At 39.5% G+C, this 19,653-nt stretch overlaps 1 protein-coding gene across 5 annotated transcripts in view; it reads right to left on the bottom strand.

Annotated features, from left to right (window-relative positions):
* CTCF (CCCTC-binding factor) overlaps positions 1 to 19,653 on the bottom strand; it is a 57,123-nt gene that overhangs the window by 35,058 nt on the left and 2,412 nt on the right. For 4 of the 5 annotated variants that reach the window (XM_055306924.1, XM_055306922.1, XM_055306923.1 and 1 more), the window contains exons 2-3: positions 16,430 to 16,541; positions 15,072 to 15,184 (exon numbers count right to left, since the gene is read on the bottom strand). The gene's annotated coding sequence lies outside the window, so the exon portion shown is untranslated. The remainder of the gene's footprint in view (positions 1 to 15,071; positions 15,185 to 16,429; positions 16,542 to 19,653) is intronic. The other variant, XM_055306925.1, reaches the window with a different exon arrangement.

Genomic DNA, 19,653 nt, shown 5'->3' with positions numbered 1-19,653 from the left:
TTGAGATTTTATTTATTTATTCATGAGAGACACAGGCAGAGGGAGAAGCAGGCTCCACACAGGGAGCCCGATGTGGGACTCGATCCCGGGACTCCAGGACCACGCCCTGGGCCGAAGGCAGGTGTCAAACCGCTGAGCCACCCAGGGATCCCCTCTCATTATCCTTTTGTACAGAACAGGGACAATAATGGTATCCACTTCATAAGCTATCATAAAGATTCAATAGAACAATGTGCACACACAGCCTAGCTACTCTGCTCCTATCATTATACTGTGCTCCTCTGGATCCTTCACCCTGAGGGTAATGAATACATGTTAGCCAAACAAGTTTTTAACTTTTCAGTTTCCTAAATTCTTCGTTTTTAAAGGAGTTCATTTATTTGAGAGAAAGAGTGTGTGTTTGTGCGCGCGCACATTGCATGAGTAGGGAGGAGAGGGAGAGGAGCAGCACACTCTCCATCAAGCAGGGAGCGTGGTGTGGGGCTTGATCCCAGGACCTGGGGACCGTGAGCCAAGCTGAAGGCAGACACTTAATTGAGACACCCAGGTGCCCTAGAATTCTAATCATAAACCTTACATAAATGTTCCCACTAAAATCTTCTCTGAAAAACTACTCAATTTCTGCAGGATGAAGGCAGCAACCAATGGACACAACTTTGTGACCGACCAATTCTAGGAAAGAAAGAGAAAAAGAAGAGCCAAAAAGGAAAACAACAGCATTCCAGGCTGGTCTCTCTTTACTACTCTGTCCAGCGTATTGATGCCTGATGAAACTTTCCTTCTGAAATGAGATACCAAAACTCATGGTGGTTGAAGCTTATCAAATCAACTCCAAATTCTATTTTTTTTTTCTAAAGTAATTTTCATGCCCAATGTGAGTGAGGCTCAAACTGACATCAAGAGTTGCATATTCGGGGTCCCTGGGTGGCTCAGCGGTTCAGCACCGCCTTCAGCCCGGGGCGTGATCCTGGAGACCCGGGATCGAATCCCACATTGGGCTCCCTGCATGGAGCCTGCTTCTCCCTCTGCCTGTGTCTCTGCCTCTCTCTCCCTCTCATGAATGGATAAATAAAATCTTAAAAAAAAAAAAAAAAAAAAGAATTGCATATTCCGGGACACCTGGGTGGCTCAGCGGTTGAGCGTCCCTGCCTTTGACTCACGGCATGATCCTGGAGTCCCAGGATCAAGTCCCACATCGGGCTCCCTGCATGGAGCCTGCTTCTCCGTCTGCCCATGTCTTTGCCTCTCTCTCTGTGTGTCTCTCTCATGAATAAATAAATAAAATTAAAAAAAAAAAAAAAGAGTTGCATGTTCTACTGACTGAGCCAGCCAGGCACCCATCAGCTCCGAATTCTTCAGCTGCACTCTCAAAACTCTGAGGAGTTTGTCCTCATACTTTCCACCCACATAACCTCACCTTACGGGCATCTTCTAAACAAGTGCCTATTGTTTTGTCCCCTCCCAACTCAAGTGATCCCCTAAATCACATCTTCTCAAGTATAAACTGACTTTATGTTTGTCTGGTTTTCACTGTAGTACACTGTTCTAAGTTTGTTTTTCCCTCAAATAGTCTATTAGCTTGTTGAGAGGAATTATTATGCCTTTTAATTCCGTATCCTCTACAGCAATAAATACAAAACACTGTTACATAAACAGTAGACAACATCAGACACTCAATATCGACGTTACTATCAAGTGAAACACATATAAATGGTTCCTGCCCATAACAAGAGCAGGGAATATGGAAAAACAAAATATTGTATGCTTCGTCGAAGCTTAGCTGTATGATTTCCTTTATTGCTGTTTGTGTCATTTCTTGTGTGATTTCTTAAAGAAAAATAAAAAGTCCTAACAATACAATTATGGGTTAGATCTTAAAAATCCTACCAATAAAAATAAAGGCTAGAGGCACCTAGCTAGCTCAGCCAGTACAGCATGTGACTCTTGATCTTGGGGTCGTCAGTTCAAGCCCCATGTTGTATGTGGAGCTTACTTAAAAAAAATAAAAATAAAACAAAATGCCCTGAATCATGCACTGTAGGTGCTCAATAAATATATTTTGGATGAAAAAAAAAGTCTTTTTAAAAGATTTTATTTATTTATTCATGAGAAACAGAGAGAGACACACACACACACACACACACACACACACACACACACAGGCAGAGGGAGAAGCAGACTCCATGCAGGGAGCTTGGCGTGGGACTCAATCCTGGGTCTCCAGGATCACGCCCTGGGCTGAAGGCAGTGCTAAACCACTGAGCCACCTGGGCTGCCCGAAAAAAAAAAAATTATTTTTTTTAAATTTTTATTTATTTATGATAGAGAGAGAGAGAGAGAGAGAGAGAGAGAGAGAGGCAGGCAGAGACACAGGCAGAGGGAGAAGCAGGCTCCATGCACCGGGAGCCCGACGTGGGACTCGATCCCGGGTCTCCAGGATCGCGCCCTGGGCCAAAGGCAGGCGCCAAACCGCTGCGCCACCCAGGGATCCCCGCGAAAAAAAAAATTTAAATAAAGACTGACTATTCTAATTTTGAAGACAGTAAAATTTAGTAATTTATCACCTAGATTATACTGTTGTACAGCCAATATGTCAGATATTTTCCAAAGGAAATCAACCAAAATAACCTTTTACATTCAGCAATACAGAGTTTAGTCCTCTGGGGAGATCAGTTATTGTAAAATACAAATGTACTAAAAATGATAGATAGATACTGAGAATAAGATAGTAAAAAAGGATAATTTCTCGTAGTCTATTTTATAAATAAAACTACCACAACTTTTTAATATACTGTTCTTTACAAGGGATAAGTGATTGCTAAAAAACAAAAAAACAAACAAACAAAAAAAACAAACCCTAACTTATTTTCTGGAGCACATTAGAAGACTATCTATACACTCTTGGCAAAAATAGTAATCCCAAGTTCCCATGATTATAAGAACACAGTATACAATACATGTAACATACAAAATAAGTATTAATCAATTGTTTAGGTTATTAGTGAGGCTTTTGGTCAACAGCAGGCTGTTAATTACATTTTTTGGGAGTTAAAAGTAATACCCAGGAGAGGCTGGGGTGGGGGGCGGAGGGCATTGGCACCCCTAACCCCACATTGTTTAAGGGTCTATGGTAGTGTGGTAGTGTGATTGAGTGCTATAGCTGGGATTAACATACTTCCCACCACCTTGGCACAAATGATGGCATAGATGGGTAAAAGAGGGCTTCAAGGAGAGGAAATGCTACATCTGGATCTTAAAAGAGGAGATGGACCCTGACAGGCAAAGTACAGTAGAGAAGAACATGCTAAAAGAGGGTATGTATGGAATTAGACAAATTCTGTGCAAAAAAATTCAACATAAGTGAAACTGTACTAAGTCATTTCAGATTTATTAGTGTGACCTGACTTTGGAGGTCATGCTCATGATCTGGTTTCTCACTAAGGGCAGCCTGTTTATCTCACTTATTGAACAATTTACACATGAAACAGAAGACAAAGTGTATTTGGTAGTCAACATGCTGGTGCCTCAACACTGAGTAAAAGCTGCTTCCCAAGCACACGGTGCCCCTCTCTGCTTTCCATAACCTGAGTGACACTTTTGCTGGAATACAGCAACTTAATGCCTCACTTCTCCTTGTGCTCCCCAGGGCGATGATAATCAGAACTAGCAGATCTCTTTGCTCTGCTCCAAGCCCATAACCCTGAAAGCAGCTCAGAGTTACACTATCTTTAGAGTAGTCCATTAGTCTTTCATTTCAGTCCTTTAGTCTTTAGCTAGGCTATGGCAAGTCTGGGGATCTATGGCAAGTCTGTCACCTTGAATAAGTATGTCATAAAAAGGAATAAACTGGGATCCCTGGGTGGCGCAGCGGTTTGGTGCCTGCCTTTGGCCCAGGGCGCGATTCTGGAGACCCGGGATCGGATCCCACGTCAGGCTCCAGGTGCATGGAGCCTGCTTCTCCCTCTGCCTATGTCTCTGCCTCTCTCTCTCTCTATCATAAATAAATAAAAAAAATAAAATAATAAAATAAAAACAATTTTAAAAAAAAGGAATAAATTACAGACACACACAATATAGAATTTATAGAACATCTAAGAGCCACATTCTACGGATTTTGAGGCAGATTCTATGTGAGCAGTTCCCAAACCTGGATGGTATCAGGATCACCTGGTGAGCTTTAAAATACATAGATCCCAGAGATTCTGATTCAGTAGGTCTAGGGTAGAAGAGATATTTTAAAAGGTTCCCAGGTAGGGATGCCTGGATGGCTCGGTGGTTTAGCGCCTGCCTTCAGCCCAGGGCCTGATCTTGGAGTCCTAGAATGGAGTCCCACATCGGGCTCCCTGCATGGAGCCTGCTTCTCCCTCTGCCTGTGTCTCTGCCTCTCTATCTCATGAATAAATAAAATCTTTAAAAAAAAAAAAGAATAATTGTTCCGTTTAGAGAAAAATTGACAAGGTTTATCTCAAAACTAGTATGACTTCCACATATGCAATAATGGAATGTACTACCCAAGAAGGAAGTCTTATTAAGTTTTACCTCTACCATGGGCCATCAACAAAATATCTCTCTACATGATATCAACAAGCTCAACACATGACACAAGGAAAAAAAGTAAAGAGAAGTGGACATATGTGACATGAGTGAACTCCTGGTTTTGCAATGTCTCTCAGTGATCCTGTAGCCAATGCTTGAGTGTCTCTATAAACCAGTACTTGCTCATGAAGGGTACTTGGCATTACCAAGACCATTTTTATTTGGTAAATGGGGTCTCCTATAAGATCAATGTTAAATCAGAAGTCAACAGCTTAAATTCAACAATGCATACTCGTACTAAAGGCCTAATAATAAATGGCAATAGGAGTTCTCTAAACAAAAATCAAATAATAGTATATTTTTAAAAGAGTAGGAAAGGCTCCTGGATCCCGGGGTCCTGGAATTAAGGCCCACACTGGGCTCCCTGCTCAGTGGGCAGCCTGCTTCTCCCTCACACATTGCTTGTACACATTTGCTCTCAAATAAGTAAATAAATACATAAATCTATAAAAAAATAAAAGAGAATTCTTAGTGAATAAATAGTATAGTAGAATGAAGTACAGATAATTGCTTAAGTACTATTCAATACAACAAAAGAAATCTAAAAACAGATAAAAGCTATACATGTATAGGAACACAGACATACAGAAGCTTAATGGAAGAAACAGAATGTTACTTTAAACTACATTAGAGGGATCCCTGGGTGGCGCAGCGGTTTGGCGCCTGCCTTTGGCCCAGGGCGCAATCCTGGAGACCCGGGATTGAATCCCACATCGGGCTCCCGGTGCATGGAGCCTGCTTCTCCCTCTGCCTGTGTCTCTGCCTCCCTCTCTCTCTCTCTCTCTGTGACTATCATAAATAAATAAAAATTAAAAAATTAAAAAAATAAACTACATTAGATTATGAAAACAAATAAGTTGTCAATTTGGTTACTCTTTAAAAATATGGAAACAAATATAGGAAAGGAGATATAGGCAACAGCTTAACTAAGAAACTGGGGGAAAAATTATATACTTATAAATACCCAAAAGACATGATGAGAGGAGCAAAAGACCTTGTCTGGCAAGATGCCAGAAAGAAAAAAAAATGTAAAATACAATTTATTACAAAGAGGTAACCATGTCACTATTATTTTATAATCTCAACATATATTCATAACAAAAAATTTTAAGTACGAGCAGAAAGTTAAAGATACAAATAATTCAGAGACACAAGAAGTATCACAAGCAATTAGGGTATTATCCCCTGTTATTACAGAATGGGTACATACATACTTGTGTGAATGTAAAATACCTTGTACCTGCTTTATGACATATGATCATGACCATTCTCTGCCAGCTTTCTGTTATACCAGAGTTTATAAAAAAATAAGAAGTAGTGCGCTGAAATAATTTACAACTTTCAACGGTCCAACTGGACAATACTAAAAATAGGTGCTAAGCAACACTGGTTTCCAATCAATGATGGTCTGTTCTTATCACAGAGAAACTATTGAAAGATTTTGAAGAAGCCCTGAATTATAATGAAAGAGGTATTTACCTCTTTGAGGTAAATTGTTGAATTTAAGCTCAAATTCTGAACACAGCTGGTACTAGATACCAAGCTTTATTATTAGTGACAGCCAGAGTCTAACAAGCATTGCATACACAGAAACCTTTAAAGTTGGTGAGTATGTTAAAAAAAATTCTGATACTAAACCTAATGTGTGCAGGAGCAGTAACAGTGTATACAGTCTTCACACTTTTCTTCTATAGAAATACATGGATTTATATTTCTGACAAAAGAGATCAAAAAAGCTGAATATATAGCAAATAATTAGCTCCAAACCAAATGCAGGAGGACATTCTGTGAAACCTAGACTATGCAGACCCAAACAGGGAAGAACAAAAAAGGCAGAAGCACTTGCCCTACGACCTCAGGCAAATCACTGTCTCTTAGGTTTATTTTCTGTAAAAGGAAGAGATTGCCAGATTACTTCAACTTTAATTTGGGCTTAACATCCTAGACTTCTTTTTTTAGGTTAGGTTATGAAGTTAGATTCATCCTTGCAGGTAAAGGAACAAGTACCCCACATCCCAGCTAAAAAAGTTAGACCGGAAATTTTAACAAGTACATACAGCAAAGTTGTACAAAAGGATGGAACAAAAGGTAGTTCCCTAGCTTCACAGTCTACTTGTCTGTAATAAAGAATCAGGAAGAGGTCTCTACAATCTATTTAGATGAAGATGGCTAATGCACATCACTCTACCAACTGTCAATTACATCTGAAGTCCAGGAAATTTTAGAGGGGGGTAGGGGCAGAGGGAAAGGGAAAGAATCTCAGGCAGGTTCCACCTCAGCACGTAGCTCCAGGCAAGGCTTGATCTCAGGACCCTGAGATCATGACCTGAGCTGAAATCAAGAGTTAGACACAACCAACTGAGCTACCCAGGCACCTTGGAAGCCCTAGAAATCTAATAAGAAATCTGTGTCAGGCAGAAACACCATAAACATTAGGTACAATCTACCAGATTGGCTGTTTCCTCCCTCCATTAGGTTATGTTTTAAACTAGAAAGGCTGCTCAAAGTCAAGGTATAATCACTGTATAACCCTGCACACTCTCCCTACACATAGAACATCAAGACATTTGCTCTTAAAAACCCTCATCAAGGGGATCCCTGGGTGGCGCAGCGGTTTGGCACCTGCCTTTGGCCCAGGGCGCGATCCTGGAGACCCGGGATCGAATCCCACGTCGGGCTCCCGTTGCATGGAGCCTGTTTCTCCCTATACCTGTGTCTCTGCGCCTCTCTCTCTCTCTGTGACTATCATAAAAAAAAAAAAAAAAAAAAAAAAAAAAACCTCATCAAGGGCAGTCCCGATGGCCCAGTGGTTTGACACAGCCTTCAGCCCAGGGCGTGATCCTGGAGACCTGGAATCAAGTCCCGAGTCAGGCTCCTGCATGGAACCTGCATCTCCCTCTACCTGTGTCTCTGCCTCTCTCTCTCTCTGTGTCTGTCTTGAATAAATAAATAAAATCTTAAAAAAGAAAACAAACCCTCATCAATCTACAACATTTTAGGACTCTTATTTGCTACCCTTCTTGTTGGGGAGGCATCTACCCTCCTTCAAAATAAGAAACAGAGGATTTTAGTGTGAAAAATGCTTAAAGCCCTAACTATATACTTGATAGGATAATCTACTTAGCCATTAGCTAAGATGCAGACGTATCTGAAAGTCATTAAATCAGCAAATATCTACTACTGAGAACAGTCAAGAATAAAATCAAAATAAAAGGACTCTGGGGACAGCTAGATGGCTCAGTGGTTAAGCTGTGCTTTCAGCTCAGGGCGTGATCCTGGGGTTCAGGGATCGAGTCCACATCAGGCTTCCTGAGGGGATCCTGCTTCTCCCTCTGCCTATCTATGTCTGTCTCTTATGAATAAATAAATAAAATCCTTAAAAAGAAAAAAAGGACTATGAATAGTTATTAGACACCTCAAAATCTGTGCACTCAAATGTACAATTAACTTGGCTCTTACTCCAAGTCCATCTACTTTTATATTAGAAATAATTCAAACAGTGGGGAAGAGGAGAGATGAAGTATTAGAGGCAAAATGGTAGGGCCAAAACCAAGAGACTTATCCCCAAAGGAACAGGTTAGAAAACTTAACCAGCAATAAAGAAGTACATTCTTAGTAATTTGTAATAACATAGAGTATCTAATGGGGGAAAATGTTCATAACATATAACATGAAGGAAGCTTACAAAAGAGAATGCAGGCTAGAATTCCAACTTAGTTTAACAAAATGAAACAAATAAAACTATACAAATAGCACTTCTAGCGAGATTCCCTGTCTTAAGTCAGGCAGGTATGACATCTTGCCTGGACGGAGGCAACGGCCTTGGTCAAACTAGTTTCCCTGCTTTCTCTCTTTGCTTCCTTACCATCCATTTTTCACACAATGGACACAGATTACTAAAATGGTAATTTGATAATAAATAGGAATAATAATTCCTATTAATAATTACCTATAAATAATTATCTCCTGATAATAGGAAGGAGATTTCAATTCTGAAACCTCCCATGTGAAAACTTATAAGCTGAAGTCTAATAAACTCTTAAACCTAGACTACAGGGTCCTTTAAGGCCCTATCAGCAGATCTGCATCCAGCCTCACACACTCTGCTCTAATCATACTAAACTGCTTTCAGTAGCCAGAACATTCTGGGCTTTCTCCTCTTGCCTCTGGGCCTTTGTATATGCTGTTCCCTCTTCTAGGAATATTCAAGCAATTAAATTTATATGAAGTCATCTTATAAATACACTAGTACAAGTGCACAAAGAGGTGTATGCAAGGATATCTACTAGAACTTCTTTGTCTAACAGCAAAACTGAAAATAACTTAAATGCCCAGGACTATGTGCATTGTATGATACCATCTGTTTTTTTTTTAAAAGGATACACACAGGGATCCCTGGGTGGCGCAGCGGTTTAGCGCCTGCCTTTGGCCCGGGGCGCGATCCTGAAGGCCCGGGATCGAATCCCACATTAGGCTCCCGGTGCATGGAGCCTGCTTCTCCATCTGCCTATGTCTCTGCCTCTCTCTCTCTCTCTCTCTCTCTGTGTGACTATCATAAATAAATAAAAATTAAAAAAAAAAGTTTAAAAAAAATAAATAAAAGGATACACACACACATGCTTATGCATGCATACGATTTTCTCCAGAAGGATATACGAAAAGCTCTAATATTTATTACCTCCGAGAAAGAAAACTGAGGGATCAGGGGTAGAAAAAAGTTATTACTTTTCACTGCACATTTTGTACTATTTGAAACATTTACCCCCATGTGTTTTTATTTAATGTGGTAGTTACAAAATACTTGTATAGGGATCCCTGGGTGGCGCAGTGGTTTGGTGCCTGCCTTTGGCCCAGGGCACGATCCTGGAGACCAGAGATCGAGTCCCACATCTGGCTCCCGGTGCGTGGAGCCTGCTTCTCTCTCTGCCTCTCTCTCTCTCTGTGTGACTATCATAAATAAATAAAAATTAAAAAAAAATACTTGTATAGCACAATTACATTCTGTCCTTAATACTATTATATGGGGGTGCCTGGGTGGCTCAGTCAGTTAAGCAACCAATTCTTGATTTTGACTTAGGTCATGATCTTAGGGTCATGAGATTGAGCCCTGCATTGGGCTCTGCACTGGGTATGGAGCCTGCTTGAGATTCTCTCTCCCTCTCCCACCTCCTTCTCTAGGAAAAACAAAAAACAAAACATAAAACTGTACTATAATGTACATGCCCATTTACAAAAGTGCAGGGGAAAAACTCAAAAGGGAACACATCAAACTTTTTTTTTTTAATTTTATTTTTATTTTATGATAGTCAGAGAGAGAGAGAGAGAGAGAGAGAGAGAGAGAGAGGCAGAGACACAGGCAGAGTGAGAAGCAGGCTCCATGCACCGGGAGCCCGATATGGGATTCGATCCCGGGTCTCCAGAATCGCGCCCTGGGCCAAAGGCAGGCGCCAAACCACTGTGCCACCCAGGGATCCCCATCAAACTGTTAATAGTGTTTATCTCTGTAGAAACAAAATAAAAGGGCAGCCTGGATGGCTCAGAGGTTTAGCATCACCTTTGGCCCACAGTGTGTTCCTGGAGACCTGGAATCGAGTCCCACATCGGGCTCCCTGCATGGAACCTGCTTCTCCCTCTGTCTCTCTCCCTCTCTCTTTCTCCTCCCTCACCCCGTGTCTCTAATGAATAAATAAAATATTAAAAAAAAAAAAGAGTTCTTTGGATTTTAGTTCTACAAATATTAGACTTTCCAAAGAAAGAAACTAAACATTACTCAGGTGACACAAAAAAGGTTTAAGACCAAATCAAAGTGAGGAAAGTTCTAAGAATTGCCTCTGTAACCTCAATTCCTTCTAATACTTGGGCAGATAGGTGGCTACTAGTACTCTCCCTCCTGCCTCCTCCTCATGCTTGCACTTCTGCAACAATGTTCTGGTAAGGCTTCAAATCCACTCAAGAAGTCTAGACTTTATTGCCAGCATAAACAAGACAAAAACTTTTATTATTTCATTATATTTATCAGAAAACTTTAGTACTAATTCTTACTATACTGGATTCCTTTTCCCTTTAAAAATTATATAATACAGGGCACCCCGGGTGGCTCAGCGGTTTAGCGCTGCCTTCAGCTCAGGGCATGACCCTGGAGACCTGGGATTGAGTCCCACATCGGGCTCCTTGCATGGAGCCTGCTTCTCCCTCTGTGTCTCTCATGAATAAATAAATAAAAATCTTAAAAAATAAAAAATAAAAACTATATAATACATGTATAGGAGAAAACCCAGATAAACCAAAAACATAAATCTATAGGTTTATATAAACAAACTTTCTGGTTTATATCCATGGTCCCCTCCCTATATACATACACATATTTGTGCATACTATTTGATAATCTACTTTATGTAGTATGTCTCAAATCTCTCCCTTTCAATATACTACTATACATAACACAATGGTTGCATGACATTTTATTTTATAGATATTCTTTATTTTTAAAAAGATTCATAATCTAATCACTTCCCCACCGTTGAATATGGTCATTCCCAAATTTTGGCAATGCTACTTTATTTATTATTTTTTTCTTTTTTTAATGCTACTTTATTTAAAAACAAAAACTAAACAAAACAAAAAAGGGCAGCCCAGGTAGCTCAGCGGTTTAGCGCCACCTTCAACCCAGGGTGTGATCCTGGAGACCCGGGATCGAGTCCTACATCGGGCTTCCTGTACGGAGCCTGTTTCTCCCTCTGCCTGTGTCTCTGCCTCTCTCTCTGTCTCTCTCATGAATAAATAAGTAAAATCTTTATGGACAGCCCGGGTGGTTCGGCAGTTTAGCGCTGCTTTTGAGCCTAGGGTGTGATACTGAAGACCCGGGATCAAGTACCATGTTGGGCTCTCTGCACGGAGCCTGTTTCTCCCTATGTCTGTGCCCCACCCCTCCCCGTCTCCATGAATAAATAAAATCTTAAAAATAAAAATATCTCAAAAAAAATAAATAAAATCTTTAAAAAGAAAAAGGAACAGGCACGCCTGGGTGGCTCAGCGGTTGAGTGTCTTCCTTCTATCCAAGGCATAATCCTGGAATTGAGGAAGTTCTGGAATTGAGTCCCACATTGGGCTCCCTGTGAGGAGCAAGCTTCTCCCTCTGCCTCTGCCTCTCTCTTCTCTCTGGGTCTCTCACGAATAAACAAATAAAATCTTAAAAAAAAAAAAAAAAAAAAAAAAAAAAGAAGAAGAAAGAGAATCTATTTGCACTACAAGATGTTATACAACTATAGAAAACCAGGAAAAGGGATCCCTGGGTGGCACAGCGGTTTAGTGCCTGCCTTTGGCCCAGGGCGCAATCCTGGAGACCCGGGATCGAATCCCACATCGGGCTCCCGGTGCATGGAGCCTGCTTCTTTCTCTGCCTATGTCTCTGCCTCTCTCTCTCTCTGTGTGTGACTATCATAAATAAATAAAAATTAAAAAAAAAAAATGTCTGAAACAGCTTTGTAAAAAAAGATATTGTTAAAAAAAAAAAAAAGAAAAGAAAACCAGGAAAAGGAATCCCTGGGTGGCTCAGCGGTTTGGCACCTGCCTTTGGCCCAGGGCGTGATCCTGGAGTCCTGGGATGGAGTCTTGCGTCAGGCTCCCTGCATGGGATGGGGCCTGCTTCTCCCTCTGCCTGGGTCTCTGCCTCTCTCTCTCCCTCTGTATCTCTCATAAATAAATAAATAAATAAATAAATAAATAAATAAATAAATAAATAAATAAATAAAATCTTTTTTAAAAAAAGAAAAAAAAAAAAACCAGAAAAGTTACCCTAGATCCAACCACCCTTGCACTGTTAGTTTATTATATTTTGACCAGTTTTTTGATGTCTGTTTAGTCTTTTTCCTAGGCATTCATTCAATTACTCACTAGGTTTCTGCTATGTGCCAGGTTTTGGTTTTTTTCTTTGCTTTTATTCCATAACAATTTTTTTTCTACTGTATTTAAAAAAATAAATTTCTTAAGCATTTTGCTAGTTAATAGTATTCCCAATCAGTTTCTTTTTGTGGTTGTCAAACATTGCTCCCAAAACAGTGTGGCTCTGTTTCCTTATCCATTTCTCTACTGATCAACAGGTTTGTTTTGTTTTTTTTAATACTTCATTTTTTTTTTTAAAGATTTTATTTATTCATTCAGAGAGAGAGAGAGAGAGAGGCAGAGACACAGGCAGAGGGAGAAGCAGGCTTCATGCAGGGAGCCTGATGTGGGACTCGATCCCGGGACTCTAGGATCACGTCCTGGGCCGAAGGCAGGCGCTAAACCGCTGAGCCACCCAGGGATCCCCTGATCAACAGGTTTTGATTAATAGAATTTTCTCATCCATATTACTTCATTCACCTAACTTCTGTACAGTCTAATTGTAATCACTGTAGCTTAATGCAAAATATATACAATGACCAACTATTCTAAAGATCATAATTTTACTTCTACACAGCACATTGTAGTTACAGACATAAATACATGTTTATATACATATACACAAATATATAAATATATATACATATTCCCCCTTAACCATACTTCATTTAACTGCCATAAGCCTGTAACAAGGTAAATATGTCATTTTACCAATGAGAAAAGGCACAAGGAAGTAACCCCTAATGGACTTGCCCAAAGCTATGTAGCTTTAAAAAACACTGACTAAACCTTGGTGCCCTAGTAGGATTAAAATCCAATTGTATGCTTTTGAATTTCCTCATACACCTACATCAGGGTTTCTCGTCCAGAAAGCCTTTCGCAACATCTCTCACTAACCCCTGTAACTATTCTCCCTGAATCCCACACTTTTATGAGAGCACAAGCAACACTTATTTACTGATCTCTTGCCCCATACTCAAGACCTTGAGGAAAACCATCTTTTTCTTATTCATCTTCGAATCCCTAGTATCTAATGCAACCAATTAGTAGACACAAAGTAGAAAGGCAAGTGTTCAAAAAATATAATGAACACCTTATAAGTGTTCAATAAATACTATAAATATTTAGAGCACATCTAAACATCTGGGTTGGGGATCCCTGGGTGGCGCAGCGGTTTGGTGCCTGCCTTTGGCTCAGGGCGCGATCCTGGAGACCCGGGATCGAATCCCACATCGGGCTCCCGATGCATGGAGCCTGCTTCTCCCTCTGCCTGTGTCTCTGCCTCTCTCTCTCTCTCTCTCTCTCTCTGTGACTATCATAAATAAATAAAAATTAAAAAAAAATAAAAATAAAAATAAACATCCGGGTTGATTCAATTCAAATACATTTTAGAGAAAGTCATGCTCAAATCTAGAACAAACTAGGTTCAAATATAAAACTTATATTCAAAGAACAGATATTATCAATAATAGGAAATATAATTCTTATGTGCCACTTGTATTAAGAGCAATACACTAATAACACTTAGTAAATTTTTAAAAAATAACACTTAGTAAATTTAAAATACACAGAACAGTTTAGATTTTTCTGAGTAACCATCTTAGGAGTCACAAGGTCTACAATTTAAGACTTAGCCACTTTTTTTTTAGCCACTTTATTATAACTTTGACTACTTAGCAACTTGAATGGGTGGGTAACAAAATCAGTATAAATTGTTAATTATGATGAAGTTAATGTGATACTTGTTTTCAAAATTCTGTTTTACCGAATTTACAATTTTAGACCTGATTTTGCTCATTGCTTTAAAAATTCTAATTCTTGGGATGCCTGGGTGGCTCAGTGGTTGGTCTGCCTTTGGCTCAGGGTGTGATCTTGGTCTCTCATGAAAAAAATAAATAAAATCTTTAAAAGAAAAAAATAATTCTAATTCTTAGGTCATTGGAATGGTCTTTTTTTTTTTTTGGAATGGTCTTAATGACAGTATTTCTGACTCGGTCCAGCCATCTAGAACTGCCTACCAATATGTACAGAGCTCTTGTGCATGTTGGGCATGTGCAGGAACATGCATCCAAGCTAACAAGCACCATTTAATACAATTTAACAACCAGGGATCCCTGGGTGGCGCAGAGGTTTGGCGCCTGCCTTTGGCCCAGGGTGCGATCCTGGAGACCCGGGATCGAGTCCCATGTCGGGCTCCCGGTGCATGGAGCCTGCTTTTCCCTCTGCCTGTGTCTCTGCCTCTCTCTCTCTGTGTGACTATCATAAATAAATAAGTAAAAGTTTATAATAAATAAATAAATAAATAAATAAATAAATAAATAAATAAATAAATAACAATTTAACAACTATATCCCACAGTAGGATACTACAGGGAACAAAGTAAAGAGCTAAAAGATAGAGCTGTTCTATATCTCAAAAGTATTGCTTCTTGAATGCTTTCACTATAGTACCTATACAAAGAGCAATTCTTATTACCAGGCATTCATGACTCACTTTGTTGAAAACCTGTGTTATCTTAGACAGTCATACGTGGTTCCCATTCTGATCCTAAAAATATGTATTTGTTTTAATGTAAAAATTTAAAAATTACTTACCAGTCAAATTACTTAACTCACCGCCCCCTCAATGAGCACAATTGAAGCTCCAAGAAGATGGATCATGTTTATCTTGTGGCTTCAAGTACCCCGGAATCATACCACTTTGTACCCTAAGGGTATTCATATCCCAGTTTGAGAAACAGGGATCTAAACAATTAAATAGCCATAACACTTAAAAGTGACCAACATGTTCCTACAACCCCATTCCCCAAACTCTTAAGGCTAGTTTTCCCCAACAGCTTTTCAAATTAGTATTGTTTTTCTTTTCAGCAGCTCATTAATATATACTGTGTCAACACTCCTAAAAAAAACCTGCAGGGTACAAATTATTTCTGGAGTGACAGAACACTAGCACACAGACCTTGCCATTCCCATCTATCAATGTACCAAGCTGCCCATGGAAAATAGAGATGTGAAGAATAGTAGAGCTTTCACTCCTGTTTCCTTCCTCCTCTCTATTTGCTCCAGGCACAGCTTGTAAGAAAAATCTTAGTAGCTGTCATTTAGATGATTCCTTCACATAAGCTTTTCTAATGCCAGCATTTGTAATTCCCACCTTTCCCTTTTGCCATTACACAAGTAAAATTAAGCCATTTTCATATTTTAAAAAATTTTCACATTTTCATGTGCTTTCTCTTAGCCTAAGAAGTAACTTTCCTACCCAGAACCCTACATTGGTTGTTGATGAGATTCCAAATCCTAGTAGATTTCAACATTTATAAGGTCTATTTCAAGTTCCCTCTGATATCCAATATATTTTATTTTTTTTCCAATATATTTTATAACAAATCATAGGCTACAGTAAATTTTAAGCGACTCTTTAAAATGTTTTTTAAAAATTATTGATAATGATGCAAAAACGGGTCAGCAGCTAGGCTAACTCTTATTGACAAAGACAACTTTTATCTCAGATCCATTTCCCCAAGAATATGGTTCCAAAAAAATTTCAAATCACCACAGACTGTGGACTTCATTTGCCAATAGTCAGAATATACACATTTCAAAGGTTTCTGCAGAAAAACAACCATTTCCTGGAGGTCTTTCTATGTACACACTCAGAATGGTACTTAATGCTTACAAACATTCTCATTGACTTGGAGAACAGCCTCTGTAATTGTTGTGCTGTTCTCTCACAAATGGGGACCACAGGAATAAAAAGGTTAAGTAACTTGCTCAGTGTCACCCAGCTAATATATGGCAGTGGACTGCCAAACGAAGGACTCAGACTATAAAACCTATATGCCCTCAATTACCCACCGTCCTGGATCTCCTATACCTAAGAACAAAATAGCAAATCCTTCCACCCTAGAAAGGATTTACTACTCCCATTTTCAAGAAATGGAAAGAGCATTTACCTCTCCGTGACTGCAAAGTCAGTTTGAGGAGGGAAAACAGAACTCTCAAGCCCCTGGTTAGCAATCTGTCCACTAGTGCATCTTGTTCTTTGGCTCCAGATCTGCAATCATTCTAAAACAGAAATGCAAATAATTTTATGAACACTAAATATACATAAATGCATACATAATATGAAAAGCAAAATGAGGGCAAGATGAAAATGGAAAAAATTGGTTAAGAAACAATATATTAAAAAAAACAAACAAGGGCAGCCCCGGTGGCACAGCGGTTTAGCACCGCCTGCAGCCCAGGGCGTGATCCTGGAGACCCGGGATCGAGTCCCACGTCGGGCTCCTTGCATGGAGCCTGCTTCTCCCTCTGCCTGTGCCTTTGCCTCTCTCTCTCTAGCTGTGTCTCTATGAATAAATAAATAAAATCTTAAAAAAAAAATAAAATAAACAATATGTTTTAATACATCACATTACTAAATGAAGCATTCCATAAATTCTATCAAGCCAATGATAAAACACTTATTTTTTTTGACATTTGCTTAATATATAAATGACTAAAGATCTGTAATTATCAAAACCGTACCCCTGTGGGGTCCTGGCTGGCTCACTTTGTAGAGCATGTGACTTTTTTCTTTTTTAAGATTTTATTTATTTGAGGATCCCTGGGTGGCTCAGAGGTTTAGCACCTGCCTTTGGCCCGGGGGGGGGGGGGTGATCCTGGAGTCCCAAGATCAAGTCCCACATCAGGCTCCTTGCATGGAGCCTGCTTCTTCCTCTGCCTATGTCTCTGCCCCCCAACCCCCGTCTCTGTCTCTAATGAGTAAATAAATAAAATCTTAAAATAAATATATATATATATTTTATTTATTCATGAGAGACGCAGAGACACAGGCAGAGGGAGAAGCAGGCTCCATGCCAGAAGCCTAATGTGGGACTCAATCTTAGGACTCCAGGATCAAGTCTGAGCCAAAGGCATACACTCAACCTCAACCGCTGAACCACTCAGGCATCCCAAGCATGTGACTCTTGATCTCAAGGTTGTAGGTTGGAGCCCCAAGTTGGGCACAGAGAGAAATTAAAAAAAAAAAAAAAAAAAAAAAAAGTCTTAGGAACACCTGGGTGGCTTAGTGGTTGAGCGTCTGCCTTAGGCTCAGGGTATGATTCCCGAGGTCTTAGGATGGGAGTCCTGCTTCTCCCTCTGCCTGTGTCTGCCTCTCTCCCTGTCTCTCATGAATAAATAAAATCTTAAAATTAAAAAAAAATCTTAAAAAGAAAAAACCATTATGATCTTGCAAGCAAATACTGGCACATGTATATACATTCAAACTAACAAAAAGTAATTTTTTAAAAAGACTTTATTTATTCATGAGAGACAGAGACACAACACAGGCAGAAGGAGAAGCAGGCTCCCTGCAAGGAGCCGGATCCGGGACTCGATCCCGGATCCTGGGATCACGCCCTGAGCCAAAGGCAGAAGCTCAACTGCTGAGCCACCCAGGTGTCCCCCAAAATTAATTCTTATAGATATAATAATAGTCCTTTAGCATATACTTCCTTATCTTCAGCAAGTAGTAGCTTTACTGATTAAGTTAGTTTACATAAGACTGTATTTTTCAGTTTAATAACCATGGAGAGAGCTTTCATTGACTTGAAATTCCTAGAAGCACAGCAATGAAATACTTTGTTAGCTAACAATTTTCTCTCTAAATTACAAATAAATGAACTGTCAAGCTCAAGCTTCAGGCAACAGTAGAGTGGAACTTACTTCCAAAGGGGGAAAGAAAAACTCCCAAGTGAAATGAAAGTGCTAAATTTGAATTAAGAGTTTTCAAAGAATTTGACATATAAGGTACAACTACAAGAGAATCCATCTCATAATTAATTAAAGCTCATAAAACCAAGCTAATACTTTATTAGATGAAGCTAAAGAAAAATCTTCTCTGCTGAGAGGCAATTTACAACCTGAACTGATTAGTAATACCTAGTCCAAGAAACACTTTTGTATTGGAGTCCATATATTGTTACTAGCATGTCTCAAAAGAGGATGAGATTTTATATACCTCAACATTCTAAGAATGAGTAAAAACAACGATCAAGTATGGGAAAGTTGCTATTCTTGGTGTATGTAACAGGAGTCTATATACAACGTCCCATCTTTGAACTCAAATACTTATCACTAAGAAAACACACAGAGATACTGCCAGGAAGATTTGAAGATAGTGACTAAAATTTAGGGATGTTTAGAAAAAAATAATATGGCATGCCAAATCTACACATGCAATTGTGAATCAGGGTCTTCTAGGCTATACATTACTTGCCATTACTGTTCTTTCCAAACCTGTATGCTCTTTCTCAAAGTATTAAATTATGACAAATTTTAGTTGTTTGAAGAGGGACCTAATTTCTAGCAAAAGAGCTTGAAGTCATCTGGGACCAAGATAGGTAAATAAGGTAGACAGATAATCAATTAAACTTCTGGTTTAAAAAAATGAAATGGAAGCTATAAAGTAGATGAAGGGGAGTGAAGCGGATTCCAGCAGCATCCCTAAAGCAAAAAAAAAAGTCTCTAGAGGTGACTTTTTGTCAGAAGGCACCACTGTGCAAGGCTCTGCCCAGGACTTTTCCTTAAAGCTCTAGTCAGCCACAAGTGGCCTCTGAACTTCCAAAGAACTCCCTAAGCCACCCAAAGATGTCCCTCATCTTGTGTGTTGTTTTAAGCAAAATCCAAAAGCGCTTGCAATTGGAATGTATCTTAAGAATGACTTTTACAGGGACCCCTGGGTAGCGCAGCGGTTTGGCGCCTGCCTTTGGCCCAGGGCGCGATCCTGGAGACCCGGGATCGAATCCCACGTCAGGCTCCCGGTGCATGGAGCCTGCTTCTCCCTCTGCCTGTGTCTCTGCCTCTCTCTCTCTCTGTATGACTATCGTAAAAAAAATAAAATAAAATAAAAAAAGAATGACTTTTACAACTTCTAAATTTTCTTTCTTTGGTTAAACAGACCCCCTAAGGATGACTTTTACAATTCCTATTAAATAATCAGTATTTTCCTAAGTGGGCAAACATTCCTGTTGTAATCTTCCTCTGTTACTGACTTAAGTAATAAGTTCCTTTGGGTAACCTCATATCCTCAATTTATTCTCTGTAGATTTCATCTTCCAATAAAAATAAAGTATGAATCCTAGCATACAGAAAACCTCAAAGTATAGCAACTCTGTGGACAAAGTCTATACCA

The sequence above is a fragment of the Nyctereutes procyonoides genome, unplaced genomic scaffold (genome assembly GCF_905146905.1).
Source record: "Nyctereutes procyonoides isolate TBG_1078 unplaced genomic scaffold, NYPRO_anot_genome, whole genome shotgun sequence".
Classification (NCBI taxonomy): Eukaryota; Metazoa; Chordata; class Mammalia; order Carnivora; family Canidae; genus Nyctereutes; species Nyctereutes procyonoides.
This window is presented reverse-complemented; position numbering and strand designations above follow the sequence as displayed.